General features: G+C 34.4%; 1 long non-coding RNA gene across 9 annotated transcripts in view; it reads left to right on the plus strand.

The window, feature by feature from the left end:
* Positions 1-23,160, plus strand: part of LOC105229869 (complexin) — a 349,701-nt gene that overhangs the window by 124,821 nt on the left and 201,720 nt on the right. For all 9 annotated transcript variants that reach the window (XR_007421475.1, XR_007421474.1, XR_007421476.1 and 6 more), the window contains one exon: positions 11,994-12,309. This is a non-coding gene — a long non-coding RNA (complexin). The remainder of the gene's footprint in view (positions 1-11,993; positions 12,310-23,160) is intronic.

Below are 23,160 nucleotides of genomic sequence, written 5' to 3' on the forward strand. Positions count from 1 at the left end.
TTGTGTCATACTATGCCTCTGCAAAATATCTTTTATGTACTGAGATTGGCTAATATGTATCGCACCAAGTTCTCCATTACGTTCAACTTTAATGCCCAAAAAATACCGTAGCTGTCCTTTGTCAACGCAGTCAAAAATATTCGATATCTGAGCTTTAATTTTCTCTATCTCTTTTTTCGTTTTACATGCAATAATCATATCATCGACGTATACAGCAATAAGAGAAATATTACCTTCTAGATTTCTCTTATACAAACATGGTTCATTTACGCATGGAACATAGCCAATCGATTTCAGCACATTGTCTAACTTTTCGTTCCTGTCCTTCAATCCGTAAATCGCTTTATTTAACCGTAATACTTTATTTGGGTGTCGCTCGTCGATGAACCCTTCCGGCTGTTTCATGTACACTATGTCGTGTAGATCGCTATTAAGGTAAGCAGTACACACATCCATTTGGTGCACATATAGTTTCCATTCAACTGCTAACGCTAAAACCATACGAATCGACGAGTAGCGAATTACAGGTGAAAATGTTTCTTTATAATTTACGCCTAATTGCTGATTACACCCTTTAGCAACTAATCTGCATTTAAACCGTTCTATAGCCCCATCAACTTGGCGTTTTACACTAAACACCCATCTACATCCGATCGCGCGTTGCCCTTCTGGCAAATTCTCAAGGCTCCAGGTTTTATTTTTAATTAAAGCTGCATGCTCTTCTCTGATTGCATTTTCCCACTCTTTAGCGTATCTACAATTTAATGCTTCTGCAACCGTTTGAGGAATGTCAATATTTGTTGAGCTTTCAATTACGTTTAATAAATGTCGAGCTTTCTTCGGCCTACCTCGCATACCAGTTCGTACAAACCTTGGTCTGCCACGACCGAAACGCACCTGCTCCTCCTCCTCAAACTCGGCTTCATTACCAACATAATCATCGTCAGTATCATCGTCTTCACGATTACGTTTTTGATTGCTTACAACGTCTTCTTTAGCATCACGTTCATCTAATGACTGGTCAAATATGAAACTTTTTTGAGTATAGTTTACTAAATCTCTAACAGAATTCTCTTCGCCTTTAACTATCTCAGAAAACATAACATCTCGTGCCTCAATAACCCTTCGGCAATCCGGGTCGTAAAGTCGATATGCCTTTGAGGTAAGTGAGTAACCAACCATCTTAAGCTCTTTACCTTTTGCTTGTAATTTATTGCTCTGAGTTTTATCTAAACACACCGCTATCGATCCGAATACGCGTAAGTGTTTAATCGACGGCTTACGGCCTGTCCACACTTCATAGGGAGTCATACCAGTTAATGCTTTTGTTGGCGATCTATTTCTTATATACACAGCTGTAGCAATCGCCTCTGCCCACAGCATTTCAGAAATATTCGCATATGCCATCATTGTTCTCGCCATCTCCACGATCGTTCTATTCATGCGCTCCGCTACTCCGTTTTGTTGCGGGGAGTACGGAACAGTGAGTTGTCTCTTTATACCACACTCTTTAAACAAATTATCAAACCTCTTATTGACAAACTCAAGCCCGTTGTCACTTCTCATGCATTTAATTTTTCTTTCTGTCTGTCTTTCAACTAGGTTCTTAAATGTTACAAATTTATCGAAAGCTTCGTCTTTGCTTTTAATAAAGTATATAAATACACGGCGAGATTTATCATCAATAAAACTTATATAGTATTTCGCACCGCCTAGTGAAGTTGTTCTAAATGGACCACAAACGTCTGTGTGAATCACATCAAGTAAACCTTTTGCCCGCTCACTAACTTTCTGTAGGAACGGCTGTGTGTAGATTTTACACTTCATACATGTTGTGCAATTCATAAATTTTGAAAATCTAACATCTTCCAAACCATGAACCATTTTTTTGGAAGCAAGTTCTTGTAAACTTCCATAATTCAAGTGACCGTATCTTGCATGCCACTTCTCACAATTATCTCCATTTATATAAAAGCATTTATTGTTCGCTTTACTAGTAACAAATAAACCACCACTTTGTTTCGCTTTTAATATAATTCTTCCGATATTATCGCATACGATAGCATGTTCATGCGCAAACTTTACAACAAAACCTCGCTGTATGATTTTGCTAACTGATATAAAATTTCCACCTAGCTCAGGTACATATAAAGCATCGGTCAGTAATACATCACCTTCATTTGTCGTTAACAACACTTCGCCTATTCCTTCAGCATACATATAATTACTTCCAGCGAGTGTAACTCTCTCTCTGCGCTCCTGGAATTTCGTAAACATCTTACGATCGCTGCACATGTGCGCTGTAGCTCCACTGTCCACGCACCACTCAGAGGAATTGAAGAACGATATATTTGTTGCTGCTAACATGGTATATGATTTCTGTTCTCTATCACCGTGTTTCTTCTTTGCTTTGCACTTTGATGCAAAATGCCCTGGTCGCCCACATGCATAACATTTCAACGCTCTGTTGCCTTTGCTGTTGTTGTTGTTTCTGCTTGCATTCACCTGTGCATATACATGGATACCGCTTGACTCGCCTGATTCGCCTCGCTTACGTTCACCTTCTTCTATGATTTTAGAGTTCACAAAACTGAATGATGGTAAATTGTCTCTAGTTTCCATAGCTACTACGAAATTATCAAAACTTTTAGGCAAATTTGACAATAACATAATTACCAACACCTCATCAGGTAATGCTATATCCATCTCAGCGAGCTTGTCTGCTACGTTGCTAAAATCATTCAGGTACTTCAAAATATCATCATTTTCCTCCATTTTCATGTTGATCAGCTTTCTATATAATGACACCTTACGTACGGGACCAGTAGCTTTGTACAAAGTCTCCAGTGCTTTCCATGCCTCCAACGACGATTTGCATTTCCTTATATGCATAAGCTGCGACGTCTTTACGCCAAGTGTAATGGTAGCTAGAGCCTTCTCGTCAAGCTCATCCCACTTATCTGCAATAGCTATATTTCGCACGAACTTTCCGCTGACGATTTTCCACAATTCCGTGTGTATAAGGATGCTCTTCATTTGGGTACACCAACTGTCGTAGTTATGGCCATCCAGCTTATCTATTTGCATCAGATTGAATTTTGTCTTTACAAAATAAGTCTTTCACTTTCACTAACTATAGTTATATCGCAATTATATATGTCGTTTTAAATCAAATATTAGATTAGTTCCCCGATCTCTCATTTGTCTCTTAGCAATTCTTTAACTGCACGTGTCTTTGCGAATTCTTTTTGTCTAAAATCCACGTGGCTCTGGGCCCATAACCTATGTTGGACTGAAATACGATGTGTAAGCGCTTAATTCTATGTGCAAGCAATACATAAGCGTTGCCATATGTTTTTATTTTTCAACAATAAGCTTTCCAAGTAAGATCGTTCTTGAGATCGACGTTTCAGAACTGTCAATATAAAATAAAATCGTTAAAACAATTCATCAATAATTATACATTGAACGTATGTATGTGTGTGTATAATTGCGGATAACATTATGCACTTAAATGTAATGCAATGCAGCCAATAACATAACTGTGATTTAGAATGCGCTGACAATGTACATATGTATGTATGCCTGTGGAAAGCGAAGTAAAGCTCAAATACCACAAAGCGCAGTGCGGGCGGGCATGCCACATAACTGTTAAAAGTGATATATATATATATATATATATATTACGCATAGCCGTCTCTGCAGATTTAAGCACAGTTAAACATCTCTGTCGATATATATTTATATATATAGTAGTGAGGAATACATATTGCACGCATTTGCATAAATGTGTTTGCTATCAAATGCACACTTAGCTTCATGCGCACACACTTACAAACTCCACCATGCGGCACGAAGCGCATTGCATGCAACATTTGACTACTCAATCTGTGCTTTGCCGCGTTCGCATTGGGGAATTTTTCGTGCAATGATATTTGCTTTGGCCGGATCTGTTTGCATTTAACAGAGTCTCCTGTGTATCCAAGTGTTGTACATATGTGCTACATATACATATATACAACAATGATAGCCATATTATTTCAATAATTCATGGTTGCTGCGCGCCGCTCGGTTAAGCGGAGGCGCTGCATGTTTATGTGTAAGTTTCGTTGACTTCTAGCCACCACTGTAGCTCATGTGTGTTTACTGCTATGGTTTCCACAGTTATTGTCGCTGTTGCTTTTTGTTGCAGCCTTTCACTGTTAGCTTTCCGGTTGTCTTAATTATGATGCATTATTGTGATTTATTTATAACCTCGTAATAGTACCATTTCACAAACGCAATACAGTACACATACATACATAAACTCATGTGGTTGTATACATATATATATATGTATACATGTTTATATGCATATGCACACAGTATGTGATATTTTATATGTAACGAATGCGTCGTTTGCCACCATTCAACTAATTGCAGTTACACGTTTCGTGCATTAGAGCGGTGTGCAAATAAAGAATCTGAGCATGAGTACGTACATACATAAATATAACTCCAGAAACGTTACTGACATTGCTAACTCGCTTATAAGCGAAGAAAAAGATCAATTTTATCATTAAATAAAGTAATTTATTAAAATTAAAGAAATATATATAAAGTATTAACATGTAACGTACATGGTAATGGACACTATCGGAGCTGCAACTGCCAAAGTGAGAGTTTGGCCAAGATTCGTTCCGGACTTGTTATCGGAACAACTTGCTCCTTTTCGGGGTTTTGCACTCATTTAATCCTTTTTGGTTATGTTTGCTGATCTGGTTCATATTATGGGCCATGATTGTGGGAGTAAGTGTGATTGCTTCCGCATTGCTCCAGCTAAGCAAGTTTTCTTATTACCGATTATACGGCAGCTTCATTTGAGACTGGGCCACAGCCAAGTTGATTCTCGATGCGGTCGCATGACAATTTGATCCAGCGTTTTCTGTATCCTCAACTATAGTGAGACCCCCCAGCAGCTCTATCGATGAGCAAAGAACACACAGATTGAAAGACTAACCTCATATCTTCCCATCTTCATATTTTTTTGGTTTTTTTTTTAATTTTTCGGAAATTAATCGCTACCTGTTATGCCTAACCTATATTTTTCCTTCGCTATAAATTGGAAATTGAATTTGGAGCACTTTACCCACATTTTATTAGTATTTGTGCATTTTAACTAATATTTATAGTTTTCTTTTTATTGCTGCAAAAATGCAAATTTAATTTTTTCATAGTTTTATAGTTGGTTAGTTACAGCAGCTGTTAACATAACGAATTTCGTTGTTTCTGAAATTTGAGGTTATTAATTTAACATATGCGATAAATATGCGTTGGATTTTGTTTTTGCTTTGTCGAAAATGAACAAGAAATTTATATGAAATATCGAAAATATTAACGTTATCCAAATACACATTACAACAAGATACAAAATAAAAACATAAAATCAAATAATAAAGTGAATATGCAAATGTTAAAACGAAAATGACAAGCAGAAACAAATATATCATCAAAAATATCGTATACCAATTGTACATATATTATACGTTTATGTCTCTCAGTTCTTATTTTACATTTTAGTAAAAATCGAGTTCAAGTTATGGTGATAGATTTTCATAATAAACCTCCACACCACCCAAAATCTACAAGACACAATCGATTTCAACTGAATTTCATAAAATAGTGTTTGCAAATTATATTTAAAACTACGAAAAAGATTTGCGCATCACTATTGTACAGCGCTGACTATGGGTAAAGTTATAATGTGAAAATTTGCAATGCAAACGAAAGCGAAAATCCTTCCCATCTCGGGCTATTTGACTTATGAATTAATTTTTAAGCTTTTTGCTGGCAACGTCCAAGTTTTCAACAAACAGGATATTGAGTAAAGCAAATGAAAGTTGAAACAGAACTTTGGTTACTGTTAAAGTTCAAGTATGTATGTATGCGCCAAGCGAATGCATGTGTTGCAAGGATGCTGTGGTGAGTTTATAGATAAAGTATGTGCTTGAGGAGGTTTTTGTTTGATTTTTAGCAAACTATGAATAATGATGACTGTACTGAATTTTAAGAATTGTTAAAGTGCATATATACACATACTTTTTTATACAAAGCAATGACTTTTGAAAATAAAAAAACATGGTTAGAGCCATTCCTTACTGCATATCTATTATGAAATTTTGATTAATACAACTTCTTATTTCAATATACATATATGTATAAAGCTAGAATATTCGATTTATTTCGTTTTAGATATTCCATTGCACATTTTTCTAAATTTAGTTTGGTTATGAAAAATACGACGCTACAATCATGAATCACAAATTTTACCTCTCTTCTAACTGATATATGTATATATGTTTTCTAAATTTTTACATATGCCTGCGTATGTTTTTATGGATATGTTGCCTTTTGGGAATAACTTTAGTGAATTCTTTATGTATAATCCGGCCTATCGATACTTAACTTCGCCTTCAAATGTGACTCTTATTGGCAGCCGTGTATTACTAGTATATTAGTGAATAAGTATTATATATGCACATGCATATGCATGTACACTTGTGTGTGTTCAACTATCGCCTGTTTGCACGTATGCATTTTATGTCTAAACGTTTCAAACTAATGGCGCCCATAAATCAGTTGGCACACCAACACACATGGTTGAAAGCTGAACCAAATTACATACTTGCTCAAACAAACTAACATACAGACGCCAAAAGTTGAAGGCATATGTGTAGTGAAAAGAGCATAAATCAGCGGTATAGTTAAGAAGGAACCTGCAGGAATTACAATGACATAATGTAGTGTGTCAATATTTATTTTCTATACATTTTTGGGCACACCCGTAATAGATTTTTTTTTGGGCCCTTACATGAGAGCGATGTGATGGATCCATCTCTAGTACAAAATGTGTATACTTTAGCTTAGCAATGTCGCCAGACACTACCAAAAATAATGTGGTCGAAATGCTTTTCTATGTTAAGGACTTTTTTTAAAGCAGAGCGTTTCTATTTAGCGCAATGTTTGAGTGTTAAACAATACGTCGTTAAAATTTTGACTAATTGGAGGTCTCCAAGGCATATGTCAAAGCAAAAACGCAGTCTGTAAAATCAAAGTTATTCGATATTGGGTTGTCTGTATCCAAAAGAGGTCGTAATATTACAAATTATTTTAATGTTAGAAACCTTTTTGTCTAAGGACCAAAAAAAAATATATTTTACAACTTTTCGAAAAAAAAACTGATTATAAAAATATCTACAATTTCGTTTTTCAATTGATGTGTTAGATCTAAGTTAGGTACATGACTTCGCTAAATATTAAATGTGCGCTTAAATGTAGGCAACACTTTGCCATTCACAATTTCGTTGCCTACATTTAGGAGGATTTTGCGGAAATTAGATGGTTACGTTATTTTTCTGCTTTAGCGTAACTTTGCTACTAAATAAATACTGGGTAGAAAGCCAAATTTATATACAGATCACTTCTCAGCTGGAATCATATGCTCTTAGATATATTTCCCTTTAGGTGCTTGGAAAACAAAGCGCGTACAATCAAGCACTTAAACGCAGGTGTTGCAATTTTGAAATGTAAGCGAGTATAAAGGGATCGGCGAGGGCCATACATGTAAGCATATCTATGTGCATGTGTGTGCCTTTAACCATTTGCGACCATACTTTTATATTTATATTTACTATATAAATATATAGTATATGTATTTCTGGTTTATGCTTGTTATTTTCAACTTTTATTGTTTTCACTCGCAACCGTTTGTTTTATGCTTTTCATTCTGTTTTCCGGCTCTGCGCGGCGCAAAATGCATTTTATGGGCAAATGTCATGTTGGTGAAACATATTGGCGCACAATTCGATAATATTTTGGTAGCGCACAAAACGGCTCCAACTATGCGGCGTTTGGTGAGTTATTGTTATTTAGATGCAGCACGAAGGCGGTGAATCGGCTGTCAATTGTATTTCGCTGCTTTGGCTAGCCAAAATCCCATGCTTAACTTGCAGCTGCCATTCGCAATTGAAAATCGCCTGAAAATAGATTTCTTAGTAAATGGAATGCATTTAATGGAAATAATATTTGTTTTATATGAAATGAACAATACATTTACAATACTAGCACATTTATTAGGAATATCCAACAAATATAAACAGAAAGTCACCAATATAATATGCATGATTGAAAATTTATTGAAAATAAATTAAATTATTATTATATAACCTTTACTTTACACCCTTCTTTAAATGCTGTAATAACTTCAACTCAATTTAGTTTTTCTATTAAAATTCAATCATGAATTTATTACGCACAAATAAGTAACTTTTCGATTTTTCGCTCAATTTAATATTTAAACTTTGAGCATTACCTCCACTGTAATCCCTCTTCGCTTCACGCAAATCCTTTTCAATGATGCTTGCGCTATCTGAAAGACACCTTTCAGGTGTCAAAAAGCGGTTCGCTTGTTTGTAGGTGTGCTTCCAAATGTGCTGTAATAGATATGTATATTTATTTTGGATTAAATCCGCCTAATACCACTTAAGGCAATCAGCAAGCAGTTAAATGCAATGAAGAAGTATTTCAGTGCTATTTAAATATGTACACCCATATATATACATATATATAAATATATATAAATTTAAATAGAAGAAAATTCTACTGAAATTGCTGAAATTACTGAAATTACCATATCAATATAGAATACGTCAGTGGGCGTGTGATGTGCCTTATCTGAGGAGTGAAGACACCCAAATAAAGTCATCGAAATAAAATAAATATATTCTTGTATAACAAAAATATGTGTACGTGTGTGTGTGCGTGTGACTATAAATAGCCTGTGTTTTGAGCGTGTGAACTAAATCACCTGATTCTGTGTAGTAAGTGACGAAACCGACTGTTATTGCTACAAAAGCGGAAAGCCATATCGTTAAGCGTTGCGTATACGCAACATTTTCCTCTAATAAAGGGTGATTTTTTAAGAGCTTGATAACTTTTTTTAAAAAAAAAAACGCATAAAATTTGCAAAATCTCATCGGTTCTTTATTTGAAACGTTAGATTGGTTCATGACATTTACTTTTTGAAGATAATTTCATTTAAATGTTGACCGCGGCTGCGTCTTAGGTGGTCCATTCGGAAAGTCCAATTTTGGGCAACTTTTTCGAGCATTTCGGCCGGAATAGCCCGAATTTCTTCGGAAATGTTGTCTTCCAAAGCTGGAATAGTTGCTGGCTTATTTCTGTAGACTTTAGACTTGACGTAGCCCCACAAAAAATAGTCTAAAGGCGTTAAATCGCATGATCTTGGTGGCCAACTTACGGGTCCATTTCTTGAGATGAATTGTTGTCCGAAGTTTTCCCTCAAAATGGCCATAGAATCGCGAGCTGTGTGGCATGTAGCGCCATCTTGTTGAAACCACATGTCAACCAAGTTCAGTTCTTCCATTTTTGGCAACAAAAAGTTTGTTAGCATCGAACGATAGCGATCGCCATTCACCGTAACGTTGCGTCCAACAGCATCTTTGAAAAAATACGGTCCAATGATTCCACCAGCGTACAAACCACACCAAACAGTGCATTTTTCGGGATGCATGGGCAGTTCTTGAACGGCTTCTGGTTGCTCTTCACCCCAAATGCGGCAATTTTGCTTATTTACGTAGCCATTCAACCAGAAATGAGCCTCATCGCTGAACAAAATTTGTCGATAAACACATTTCGAACCGAACACTGATTTTGGTAATAAAATTCAATGATTTGCAAGCGTTGCTCGTTAGTAAGTCTATTCATGATGAAATGTCAAAGCATACTGAGCATCTTTCTCTTTGACACCATGTCTGAAATCCCACGTGATCTGTCAAATACTAATGCATGAAAATCCTAACCTCAAAAAAATCACCCGTTATATTATTCAAGCATTTCATGTTGAATTCGTGATGGGAACTACTCAGCGAGTAAGTAGTTTAGCAATATATGTTAAATGTAAATAAAGACAAATAATCGCTTTGCAATATAAAAGAAAAACGTTGAAAATAAATTTGCGCAAATAATAACAGTGGTGTAAGTGGCAGGGGCAAAAATAAATAAAAACATGAAAAGGCATTAACTTCGTTTGCAGCGAGACTATAATACCCTATACAGGCGCATTCTTTATTGCATAAGATGGTGCAAAAATGTCTTTATATTGATCTTCGTTGGTCAGTTTATATGGCAGCTATATGTTATAGTAGTCCGATTTGATCAATATATTCGGAGATTGTAGTGATGCTTTTGACAAAAATCCATGCCAAATTTCGCAAAGAAATCTCTACAAATAAAAGAATTTTCCGTGCAAGAACCTCAAGTTCTTTGATTGGTACAGACAGCAGGAAATTGCTAAATCGACACAGCTCGTCATGTGGTTCGGTTACAAATTTCTAGTTATTATAAACTTAATATACCCTGTTTAGGGTATAACAAACAGAACTGTTTACTATGTGACTTTCCAGCCAGTACGCGTGGTAGCTTACTCTAATATTGGCTGGTTGGCGTCAGCCAGCTGCGTGTGACACATTCAAAATATATGTAAGCGTCATATTGTCTAGACGCATGGCGCCAACGCGGATAGCTGTCGATGCTGCATATGCGAGTGCTCTTCTACATTTATTGCTTTGTCGCTATTTCAAGTTTTCTGTTGCCGCAATCGCTACGTTAAAAGCAAATAAGAGGAAAGCTGAATATATATACCCACATACAAATGTGTATACTATATATGTTCATGTGGTAATATTTGAATTTAAATCCTCGCATGTGAGGGAGTTGAACAGCTCAATGAAGTCTAGTTGCATATAATATATATCTGTAACCGTTTGGTAATAATATTGGTCTCATTTCTTTATTTTCTTTTACTTTACTTTGCTTTACTATATTTCTTGTAGATAAGACTAAATTTAAATCTACTTATTATTATGTAAGAATTTATATAGATATCTACATATGTATTTATATGTATATGATGCACTACAAATGATTGATGACTTTAATAAATATAGAAAATACTTTATGTACTAATTTGTTTAGATATTATGACGTAGATTCAAATCAAATTAATTATTTTCATACTTTCATATTCCTATTTTGCTATAAAATAAATCCGCCTTATATTAGGTATGTGTCTTCGCTAAATGTCTGATAAAAACCCCTAAAGGTAGACAACTATGTACTGTCTTAGTGTTTTAGGTGTTGATATTATGTTAAATTGACGTTGCCTACATATAAGGAGCATTTCTAGCCTGAAGGCATGAATTTCAGATATTTTTTAAGTGTCACAAAACACGTCAATTAATATTGTTTTTGCCAATTTATTTTCAACACGTTGCAGCAATAGTCACTAACTTTGACTTAGTGCACCCTCAATCAATCTATCTCATCCATATTTTCATAATATATTCCTTTCTTAAATTTCTATAGTTTTATTTTTCATTCACAACTATCCTGCATGTTTCACTCTTCTTTATCATTTCTGTCCATGTATCTCAAGATGTACGCTTGTTAGCGCAGAAAATTGCATAGAACGACATGGAGTTGGCTATTCAGGCGGCAAATGATTGTCAGTTAACCGAGTTTCGCACAAATCCCATGTGACATGTTCTTATCCGTTCATCTCGTCAACTAAATTCCGGCTTACACTCGCACACTGACACCATATTCCAGTTTATTTATTGATTTTGCATTGAAGATAACTTGGATTTCTTCGTCAAATATTGCTTGAAATGTGGAGCAGAACTAGAACGAAATGGCGTCTCATGCAAACGTGAGTGAGTTTGAAGAAATTTTGGGTAAAGTCTGTTGGAAAAGGTTTCAGAAAAATATATGATACATGGAGCTTGTTGAAACTTTAGGCGAAAGTAATTTGTAATATATTTTTAAGTGCTTATTTAATATACTTCTCTCTTTGGAAGCGTTTTACATTGAAGGAAAATTACTTCAAAATGAACTTTCAACACAAACACAATTCTTTCTCTTTTCTTTTCTTACAGAATTCATCGAAAACAGCACTTCTCATCGTGTGAACGCAACGAGCATCTTCCGTGAGAATATTGTTTCGAAATATCCACCAATTAAGCATCAGCAACAACAACTACAATATTAGAGGCAACAACAAAGTAGTAGTACACCATTGGAAGTAGTCAAAGTGTAGCAATTTTTAGTTCAATAAATTGAGACAGTAACAATAACAGGCGTCTATTAGGAACTACCAGAGGTATTTACGTAAGAAGCAAAAGTTAAAAGGAAGCAAAATGGCAGCATTCATAGCGAAACAAATGGTTGGCAACCAGCTAAGCGCCGTTAAAGGTAAGCAGAAATTGAAACTTTATTTGGTTTTGAGAATACTTGAGTGTGTGGGTATTTTGATACGAAAATGTGGTGATCCTTGTGAAATTATAATTATAGAAGTAAAAGAAGGTCCAACAGTTGTTAAAGGAGATGATGTAAACAAACGTAATGCAAGTTGTTTTAAATCTGAGTGAAGGCCTTAATTAATTTGGTTTATTTTTTTTATACTGTTATGACGACTAATGAGTACCAAAGCACTCAGGCACAACTTGGAATTAGGTTAGGTTAATCTAGTAGGCCAATTAAACTCATTTTGATTCTTTGCGATACCAAATAGAATTAAAACCACAGAAACAAAGTTCATTCCAATCTGAAGACATACACTTTCAAATCTCTGAAAGTTCTATATGTATCTTTTCCGAAGAATTTGACTGCATTTATGAGAGCCTCTACTACATCCTTAATCATTTACACATATCCATTGTGGGCATTCCCTTCAATTATACACTCCACTGTGTTCTGTTAAGGCAATACCTCAACTCATCTAACTATGAGACTGTATTTAATGAAATATAACAGCGTGTAGCCTTTCCATACTTAATTAATTAATTAAATTTCCAGCATATGGACAGACATAATTAAAATACCTCTTCCTCCAGCTGACAATTTACAACAAAGCATATGAAGAGCTTAAGGTTAAAGGCATACAATTGGCCACTTAGAGACCGCTTCGAGTAATCACTCATTTTAGTACAATGGCAAGCATGTTCATGACACCCAACCGTATTTGGTGCCATTGCCGCCTCCTCGCCAGACCTACGAGTATGTAACTGTATGCAGACAACAACAAAAATAAATTACTTCAAAGAAGCCAGACAAAATCGCTCAAGCAACAAAGCGTTCGCTGTCCACCCGGAGCAAAGCAATAAAAGCCTCTCCGCTGCAGATCCTCTCGGTTGTATCATGCAATTCGAGTGGACCCTCGAAATTCAAAAGCAAATGACAAGCGCCTAGCGTAGAGCGTAGCACCCACCGACCGACTGACTCACTCACTGCCTGTCTGTTGCTGTTTTCGATGTGGAGGCAAATCATTGGATTTGATAATAAGCGTGAAACGAGTGGTAGACTTATATGGCAAGTGAGGCTGTATGTATGTGTGTGCGGATATGCTGTTTTGGGCAAAATAATTACGGAACTTTGAAGCAGCCACAATGACAATGACGACAGTAACCTACAACAACGACCTCAATTGAATTAAGTGCTCCACTGACCTTGGGTGCTGCGCTTGAGTGGCTGCCCATTTCTTTATGCTCACAGTGGAAAGGCTGGGCCAACAGCTGACGCATTTTCAGTGCACACATGGCACACTTAACTGTAAGTGTTACTTGAAATCGGTTTGTGAAACAGTGTGTGTGCCACTGCATTTGACATACTGAGTTCATTTTGCCGCACTGTTATTGGCAGCAGCAATGGAGGCGCGAAAATTACAACAACGAAATTGTTGTATGCTGAGATAAAAGAGATAAAACACAGTGGCACTTGAAGTGCATGAACACGTACGTATATTAGGGTGTGTTCAGCAGGAGGTGCTGTTGCCATTGGTGGGTATTTTTGATACTTATGTAGTTATTTGGCAGACTATGCTTACTTCTCTTTTTTTTAGCTTAAATGTAGGCTACATTTCTTTTTAAAAAATTTTGGTATATAATTTTGATGCTCATATCAATAAAAGAAAATTTTACAGTCATCAAGACTTTCTCACAAAATTTAGATGATTTCTCATTCCTCATGTTCACATTTTTCTTATCCCGATTTCGCAATTTTCTTGTCTTCACCCTAAAGGTAGGCCACATTTGCTCTAAAAACTTCTTTAGTTCTTCGAATATGCAATGTTTTACAAACCAATTATTTACTAGTTTTACTTTAAAAACTAGGTTAGTTCAAAGAGTAGCTCACATCTCGCAAACACAATAGTATCGCCCTTAAAGTAGATAGTATTTATTATGAAAACAAAAAATTTCTTGGCCAGCTGTTTTATAAAAATTTCATATAAATAACCAATCTACATATCTCTTTTAAGTAAATTTTGATCACTTCATCTTTTATTACCGGAAAATTCGTCTTTTCGGTCACCTTAACGTTCGCCCATTTTCCTATTTTTTTCCTATTTTTTTTCTTAACCGCCACTCTGTTAATAGAAACATGAGAGAAACTATAATTAACATGAGTCCATGGTCGTTCCAAAGACAACGTCACATGCGCTGTTTTGAGGAAGAAATAAAACACCGTTATACACAGGTATCTACACATATGTGTGATGCTATTGCCGCAGGGCAATCAACACAAGTGTCTTCTACGGCGCCGTATTCTCATATTGAATTATTTATGCGGCCGCAAGCTCGCAGAAAGTAGCTACAGTGAAGTGTGTGTGTATAAAGAGGTTTTTCTAATATACGTATACACATGTGTGCATGTAAGGGTGTGTTGCCGTCATCTATTTTCATAAATTTGCTTAAGGAAAGTGTCCTATGCAACTTTAATGTAAAATCGAGTCAATTAAAGTGATTCGCCTTGCTTGAAATTAATTTTAATTGAGGGGAGAATTCTATAATGTAGAGACCATGCAGCAAGTTGGGGGTTTCTATTTAGGGAAAATGGTTATTAAAAGCAGTTTTGGGGTAAATATAAATCAAATAATGTAAACACTATAATATTGATAAAGTCTGTATAGTGAGGATAACAGTTTGGTTTGTTTGCAAGTGATTTCTAATATTTGTGTATTTTGTTTCGAATATTTATTTATTTTCAATAAATGCTTAAAATCCGGAAATTTAATTAAAGATATTTGTTTAATAAAAAAAACTAAAAATAAATATTTATTAATTAATCAAATAATTTTTTTTAATAATAAGAGAAGAAAATAATATTTTTTATAGATATTTTTGAAATATTTTTTAATAAAAAAGTAAAAAAAAAATTAAAAAAAATATTTATAAGTTAATTAAATTTTTATTTTGATAATAAGAGAAAAAACCCAAAACCAAAAAATTTTGTATATATTATTGAGATATTTTTTCAATAAAAAGAGCTAAAAAAACCATATTTTATTCACTTATTATTTATTATTGTATTTAAAAATGATATGATTTTTGCTGAATTTTTATCCATTTATTTTCATCGCTCAACAATATGACCCACATACATACAAACCAGTTAATAATTGAAGCATACATAAATAAAACTTTAAGTAAATTGCCACAAAATCTGCAAAAATGGCAGACTGTGTGAAAAATTTGGTTTCAGGACAGCTGACAGTTCATTTAAGAAATGAAACTATCGATTTTGAAGCGTTGCCAAATTGGCAGACAGCCAACTGCCAATAGCGAGCACACACAAACACATAGTATTCACACACGCCTTTTATAAATGGATTTATATAGATAGTTGCACATAACTGTAATTTTGTATACATAATAGACTTTATTTGTGTATGGGTGTAGCGAATGAATAACCATATACTGAAAGATTAAACAAAAAGCAATGCGGAATCACCAAAAATGGCCAAAAATATGCGACAGATAATGAAATTGCAGAAACAACAACAAAACGTGCAATTCGGTAGATTTCAACTGTGTGTGGGAGAGTAAATGCATAAATTTATGCACTTGTACATTTATAGTTATCCGCCAGCTTTGCTTTTTCTATTAGTGCTCACATAAAAAAATTTTTTTTTGCTTTTTTCTCGCTATTTTGCGTATTTTTTTCGATAGAAGCCATAAATCTTTATAATAAAACGCGATAAATTTGCGAGTAAATAGTTGAGAAAAATAAAGGAAACATGATTTTTTGTTTCAAAATATATAAATGAATAGATACATATATTCTCGTTAATAAACTTTAGATTTAAATTAAAAACAATGGAAAATGTTTATAAATCCAAATATAGTTAAATAACTTTATTTAGGCAGTCCATATCTTCACCTTTATATAACTCAGTTGCTTTTAAAATATTTAAAATTAGATAAAAGCAACCAACAAGCAATATAAACAACTTTTTTAAATGAGTTAAATAAATATCATTATTAAAATATGTTTTTGCTTTTTGTTTACGCCTAAGACATTTTTTTGTCTTAAATAAAATTCGGCTCCGTCCCTTTCTCTTCGCATCTGATAGTCAAATTCACTGCCGATGAAATATTTTTGTGCATTTTTCTCCATTGTTGGAGCAGACAAGTAGATCTTTCGCAAACCTAAATTGCAAGCCACGGTTTTACTGTTAACAAACGAATGTAACCAAAGCACACTATAAATGGCGTATGCTACAGTAGGTCATATGTGATGAAATTCGGTTTGTCAAAAATTATTATCAATTACTCCAAAGTGAAAATTTGCAAAAGCCCATCGCTGAAAGCAAATTGGTATATCGAATGAATCACCTTTTTTGTGACAAAAAAGTAGCTAGAAATTGTAAATAAAACGCAAAATATATACTTATTCATCAATATTTATTTTGTCACTTTCAAAGAAAACTTCATCAGTTGTAATACACTTATTTTTCCAGTCCTCAAAAACACTTTTGGGATGGCCTTCCGCTTCTTCACCGAATTTTGTTTTATCTCTTCTCTCGACTGAAAATGGTTTCCATGGAGCGGCAAATTCAGTTTAGGAAACAAGAAAAAATCATACGGAGCCAAATTTGGTGAATACGGTAGTTAATCGATGCCGTTCATCGCGTTTTTAGCTTTAAATTTGATCTTAATGGTACTCGTTTTGAAAACAATTCAGCTTTATCGGAGCGAGTCGAGCAAGAACACGTTTCATATCCAAAATATCCACCAAACTTATACAAACGGATTCGCGAGAGATGCTGAACTCTTTTCCTATTTCTCTAAGACTTTTCAGACGATTTTCAAGCATCATACCCTTCACTTTCTTAATATCTTCATCAGTTGAAGAGGTTGAAGATCGTCCACAACGAGGCATGTCTTCAACGATCTCTCGATCGTGTTTGAAAGCTCTATACCATTCATAGGCTTGTGTTTTTGAAATATCATTTACGCAGTGAATTTAAATTACAATTTCCCTATACTTTTTTGTCTTGATGTATGCCTAAAACAAGAAACAATTAATGGGTTTTCAATGACTTACCTCAATAGGAAATTTTTCTCAGAATCAAACTAAAAAATATGGGATGTGGAAAGCATCGGTTACCTTATATTGTCATGAAGCAGCGGTCAAACCCGCTTGCTTTCCTCAAATGCTTTTGTTTGGTTTTTTGAACCTATTCAATATAGTTAAAAAAGCCCAGACGGCACTAGCGTTTTTCCAGTAAAGATGGCTGCCAAAAAAGTTGGTGACAATCGGTTCCAAATGCAGTATATTTAAGGTAGCAAATTATGCATCGAGACTTGTTAGTAATTATTACTCATTTTTTATATATCAAGCTAGTTTTCAATAAGATCGATTGATAACGGAACAAACGAAAATTTTGGTACCTTCCAGAAGTCGACTACTGATCAAATGTGCTTCACGTATACTGGTAGTACACATGAAGGTTTGTGTGGTTGTCATTTGGTGTGAAATGATGTTTGTAAAGTCTTGATATTTTATATCTTGGTAATATGTGCCCATGGGAAAAAATGCAAGCTGATAAAAATCATATCAGTACTTGAATCTGCGGCTTCTAATAGCCTTAGTATCAACAATTTTTACTTTTTGAAATATCCAGGGGAATTATCACATCTTGAAAATATTTTCCAGAAAACTGGGGCAGTTAGTTTTCATATACTTCTTCTGGGGCGAATTTTCCACAAGCAAAACTATGCGCCCTAGTCATGATAGGCTTTGTCCCTACGCTTGAACCAAAGGGAAAAATCACTCAATACCAGTTCCGAACTATATATAAATGAGAGCCTCCCAACCAAGATTACGGGGCTTTTGGCTATTGTCGAAATTTTTGAGCTGATGTTGGACTGATTAAAAACAATTATTCTTCTATGGAAAAAACTTACCGCTTTTCTGGCGATTGCTTTAATCCGATAGTCCGATTTGAGGCAGAACAACAATAGTGAGTCTAATAAACACAAAACTGTCTGATAAGTTTTCTTAGTACAAAATCTTGTATTTTGTGTATATATTTTATATTCATGAATTTTTACCAATTCAAACACCAATGCCAGCATACTGTGCGATCTGCCACAATGACAATGGATTGCCGTACATTGAAAATAAATATACCGCTAACATAAAAGCGAATAGCGAATAATGCAATGTCAACGTATTAGTGTTTAAGTGCCTCGTCAAATGCAGAAACACACACAGACAAAACTACAATTGCAGAGAATGGCGTAAAGCTGCGTTTTTGTTGCAAATTCAGTATCTGACTTTTTTTCCACTACGCAAAGGCACTTCCGCACGTCGGCTGCATTTTATCGTAAGAATACTGAAAGTGCCCATCATCTATTGTTCTGCAAGAGCGATAATGGCAAAGCGCGAATAGTGCTCAGCGCTCAGCGTACAGCAAATTGTGAAACGCGAGCGGCAAATGGCAAGGCAAGTGAATCGCAATGAGGGCAGTAAAAATTTATTGATTTCCTAAATGCGTTCAGCGTTTAACGTTCTGCATTTCAGCGTTTACACCATAATATAAAGATGTGTGTGTGTGTCAGTGTTTCGCGAAAGGCATTTGCCAAGCTCGCCGCACGCCCCGTCAAATGCAATTGTGTGCGAAATTCGCTACGGTATTTATTGTGCATTTTTATGCGCATATTTGTATATATTTTCAAAGCAATAAGAAGATATAAAAATATACACTCATCCGGTTGTGTGTGGGTGTGTGAATGTCGCTGGCTAAGCTTTTACTGCATTTCGGTGGATTTATTGCGAAGCAAGTGGCTAAGCAGAGAACTAGCATATAAAGCTACTCAAGGTTGGTGCAAGATAGTAAAAAAATTGGCGATAAAAATGCCAGCGAATGGTAAAGAATAAATTTAAGTGACTCTGTTGAAAATAGTTGCGGTAAATTACACAGCTTGCAGATGTGTACATAAAATGTACGGGAAGGTTGGCGAAATGCCTAAATATATGCTTTTTGAATGCCAGGAAATTTAAGAAATTATAAAATTATAAAAATTAAGTTCTCTAAAAGTTTAGAGAACATATGTACATATTTATTTTCATATTTAAGAAACTACAACAATTCGTATTCTTACAATGAAATATAATTATTTAACCGTTATTGGTTTGGCAATTTTTTATTTTAAATAGGTGGCAACTCTGTTATTGTTATTTTCATCTAAGGCACTTAAACCCTCTTCAAAGTGATACCCATATGGAAGTAAGCAATTAACTTAAAATTTCAAAAAAGGTGGCAACATCTCTGTAAAGTAAATTCGTGAGAAATATTTCTTAAAATTATTTGTTTTCTGATAATAATATTTAAATTTTTTCCAATAATTAAATTTAATAAAATATGTAAACAGGTGGTAACACTGCTAAAAATATGTTTAACTTCAACTGTATTTGAACATTTTTTAAAATACATATTCAGATATATAAATTGGTTTTTTAAATATAAATAAAACTCAACGGACCTTTCAACTTTACATAAAAATACAATATTTACATAAATAAATTATTTGAAATATAATACATTCCCCATACAACGGTTTTGTGCATATGATAATTAATTTAACAAATATTTTCAATTTAAATTTTTTAAATCAGTTTTATTTGATCCAAAAATAGTCTGAAGGCCCTACCATTCACTTTATTTAACCAATTTTTTTTTAATTTCAAACGGGTGGCCACCCTTCTTATAAATATTATATATAAAAAGTTATTTCAAACAACTTTTCCGCATTCATATTGAAAAATATAAATCACTCTCTTAGAAAAATGTATAATAAAAACAGGTGGCAACCATCTCAAAAATAATATGGATCCTTAACTTTCTAAAATATCTTTTTCCTTTCAATCAATGTGAATACATTTTTACTAGTCAATAATATTAAAGAAAAATTGAAAACAGTTGGCGACTCTGCTGAAAATAGTTTTAATAAATATTTTTAAAATAATTTGTTTGAATTCAGTTTTACTTGATTCAAAAATAATGATTAGGGTGTACCATTCACTTTACTTAACCAATTAGTTTTTTTAATTTCAAACAGGTGGCTACCCTTCTGACAATATTTACCAGAAAAGTTCCTTGAAACCACTTTTCAGCATTCATATTGTAAAATTTTGATCACTCCCCTGGGTAGAATAATTTTAAATACAGGTGGCAACCCTCTCAAACCAATTTTGAATTCTTAAACTTCTCAAATATTCTTTTTTTTACCAATCACTGTGAATAAATTTTTTACTATCTCAATAATATTGAAAAAATAATTAACAGCTGGCAATGCTGCAGAAAATGTGGTTTAATAAATAAATTCTTTTGATAATTATGGGTGATATTATCACTAAAAAAACTTTCTTTTCAAAGAAACTCACAAAAATAATTTTTAAGTTATTTTAGTAATAAACATTGTTTTTTTTTAAGAAAAAATTCATATGTAATACTTATAGCGTTGTCTTCCATAAAAACACACAACCATGGTCTAATTTTCCACTCTTCCTCTTTCCTTTTCCTAATAATTTACTTTATCACAAATTAATCTTTTCACACATTTTTATTTGCCTTTAATTTTTCGTGACAATATTTATTTTTATTGTCAGCCTTTTATGTTTTTGTTGGCACTCCAAGCCAAATAACTGTTGACGATTTTCCACTTCCTCAGCGCAAACATTAATGCACTGTGACTTGCCGCACTGCCGCACCACTCTAAAGTGAAGGGATTATTTAAAGCCTTCAGCACACAAGCACATGCAGACAAACACACACACATGAGAGCCACTCATCCCCACTGCCTGTAGCTAGCGGCGACGCCACTTCTATTCTTTTCACACCCACTTTGCTTATCGGCATTGTGTGCTATCCATTCTGCTCGTTACTTGCATTTCACTTCCAATTTAAAATGTTCGCCTTATTTGTGCGCACAAGCAATTTCTCTTCTCATTGTTCAATCGTTCGGAAAATGCATTGATTGGATTAAAAATTGTAGTCGTATTGTTGAAAGCTATGCGTTTTATCAGTTTCGTAACACTCTCGCATTTAGTTAGTGCTCATCTATTTACTTATACTATACATATATGTACATATACGACATACTTCAGTTGCAGGCAAGTGCTTGTGCTATGCGAAAATATGTGTTATATGAACTCAGCTAGCTCGAGTAGCTTAGAAACTTCTGTGATGCACACGCACTTATTTACTTACTTTAAAGTGCGAAGCTTCAAACCTATCTATTTCATAGACATATGTGCAAACTCATAGGAGAAGTACTGGATATGTGTGTTTAGGAGAAACTCAGGTTTGTTTAAATTTGTATACAGGTGTAAAAGAGAGGTTATGTTGTTTGAAAAACTCACTCCAGAAATTGTTGGTCAAGGCGTTATATAGCATTCCGACATACGTGGCTTTGAATACTACTTAAAGTTTTTAATATAACACTCTTGAGATCATAAGATCGTCTTCAAATAACTGAAAGATATATTTATTCATTTATTTTTCTGCGTACATATTCAATGGTCTACGATGACTGACTAAAACAATAAGACACGTTAAATGCGGTTGCATAAAAGCCATAATATACTTCATAAGGAAAAAAGTTTCTTTTCAAGAATCTGACTTGGTTCGATCAGTTTGTATGGCAGCTGTTTTGAGATTATTTCATTGGATTTGACAACAATTCATGCACAAAGAGGGAATTTATAAAGTTCGAATACATATTAATGGACGCATACTATTTCTTTTCCAAACTGGAAAGTTTAATTCTTTGCTTTTAACTTTGCCTACCAGGCCTCATGAAACATCTTTCGAGCGGAGGTGGCATCAAGGCAGTAGTAGACTTCTTGCTTCGAACTGCGACTTCTTTGAAAGAGGTTTGGTGCTATATTATCTGTCTTGATTAGATAGTTCGTCATAACACCGAAAACTGCGAAACAGATAAGCCGGTTAGAGAGAACTGCCTTGCTCACATTTCAAATGATAAGGAACGAGTCGGCTTTCTTAACTTTCTCAAACTTTCAGGCTTTAGAACTGAATTTATGGACCTGCGGTGAGCTCCTCAAAGTGTTTGGACTGGACACGGTTCAATAGGCTCATACGCCGTATCGCTGATTAGCTTGTCGGATGCTTTTGCATAGCTTTATGGGAAAATGGCAGGTTGAATTACCTACTCAGCATTTTCCATACTGAAATTGTAAAATTTCGGTAGAAACACATTCGGCAAACCTTTCAAACTGATTGGGATGGATATTTACTGCATTAACAAATTTGTGATGAGCTCAGAACGCTTCGTTAATCTATGATGATATGGTGATCTATATTTAGTTCTTTTGGGTATCACAAAAAACCTTAGTTCACAGCTAGAAAGTGAGAACTTGAGGTACCTTTGCTGCGAGGATCAACACTACTACCTAACTTTACTTATCTTATCTAGCTATTTGGACGATTTTTGGAGTATTTCGGTGCTTAAAGTAAAAGTTTATTTAAATCGGTTAATATCTAATGATTCTTTCCTTTCAAGAAGGTGAGCCGCTTTAAAACACCTTATGTCGTTCTCAGTTTACTACCTTCTAATTAACCCTATATGCTTGTGAGCAATCCATTTACTACCACCAGCAGACATTGTAATCCAAAATATTTCTACAAACCATTTCTAAGAATTAATTTTTCAATATAAAACTAGCAGCATAGTCTTCATTTAAATTATCTTTCCTAGCATGCACGTAAACCATCTTTTAATAAAGGAAACCACTAAAATC

Source organism: Bactrocera dorsalis, chromosome 2, assembly GCF_023373825.1.
Source record: "Bactrocera dorsalis isolate Fly_Bdor chromosome 2, ASM2337382v1, whole genome shotgun sequence".
NCBI lineage: Eukaryota > Metazoa > Arthropoda > Insecta > Diptera > Tephritidae > Bactrocera > Bactrocera dorsalis.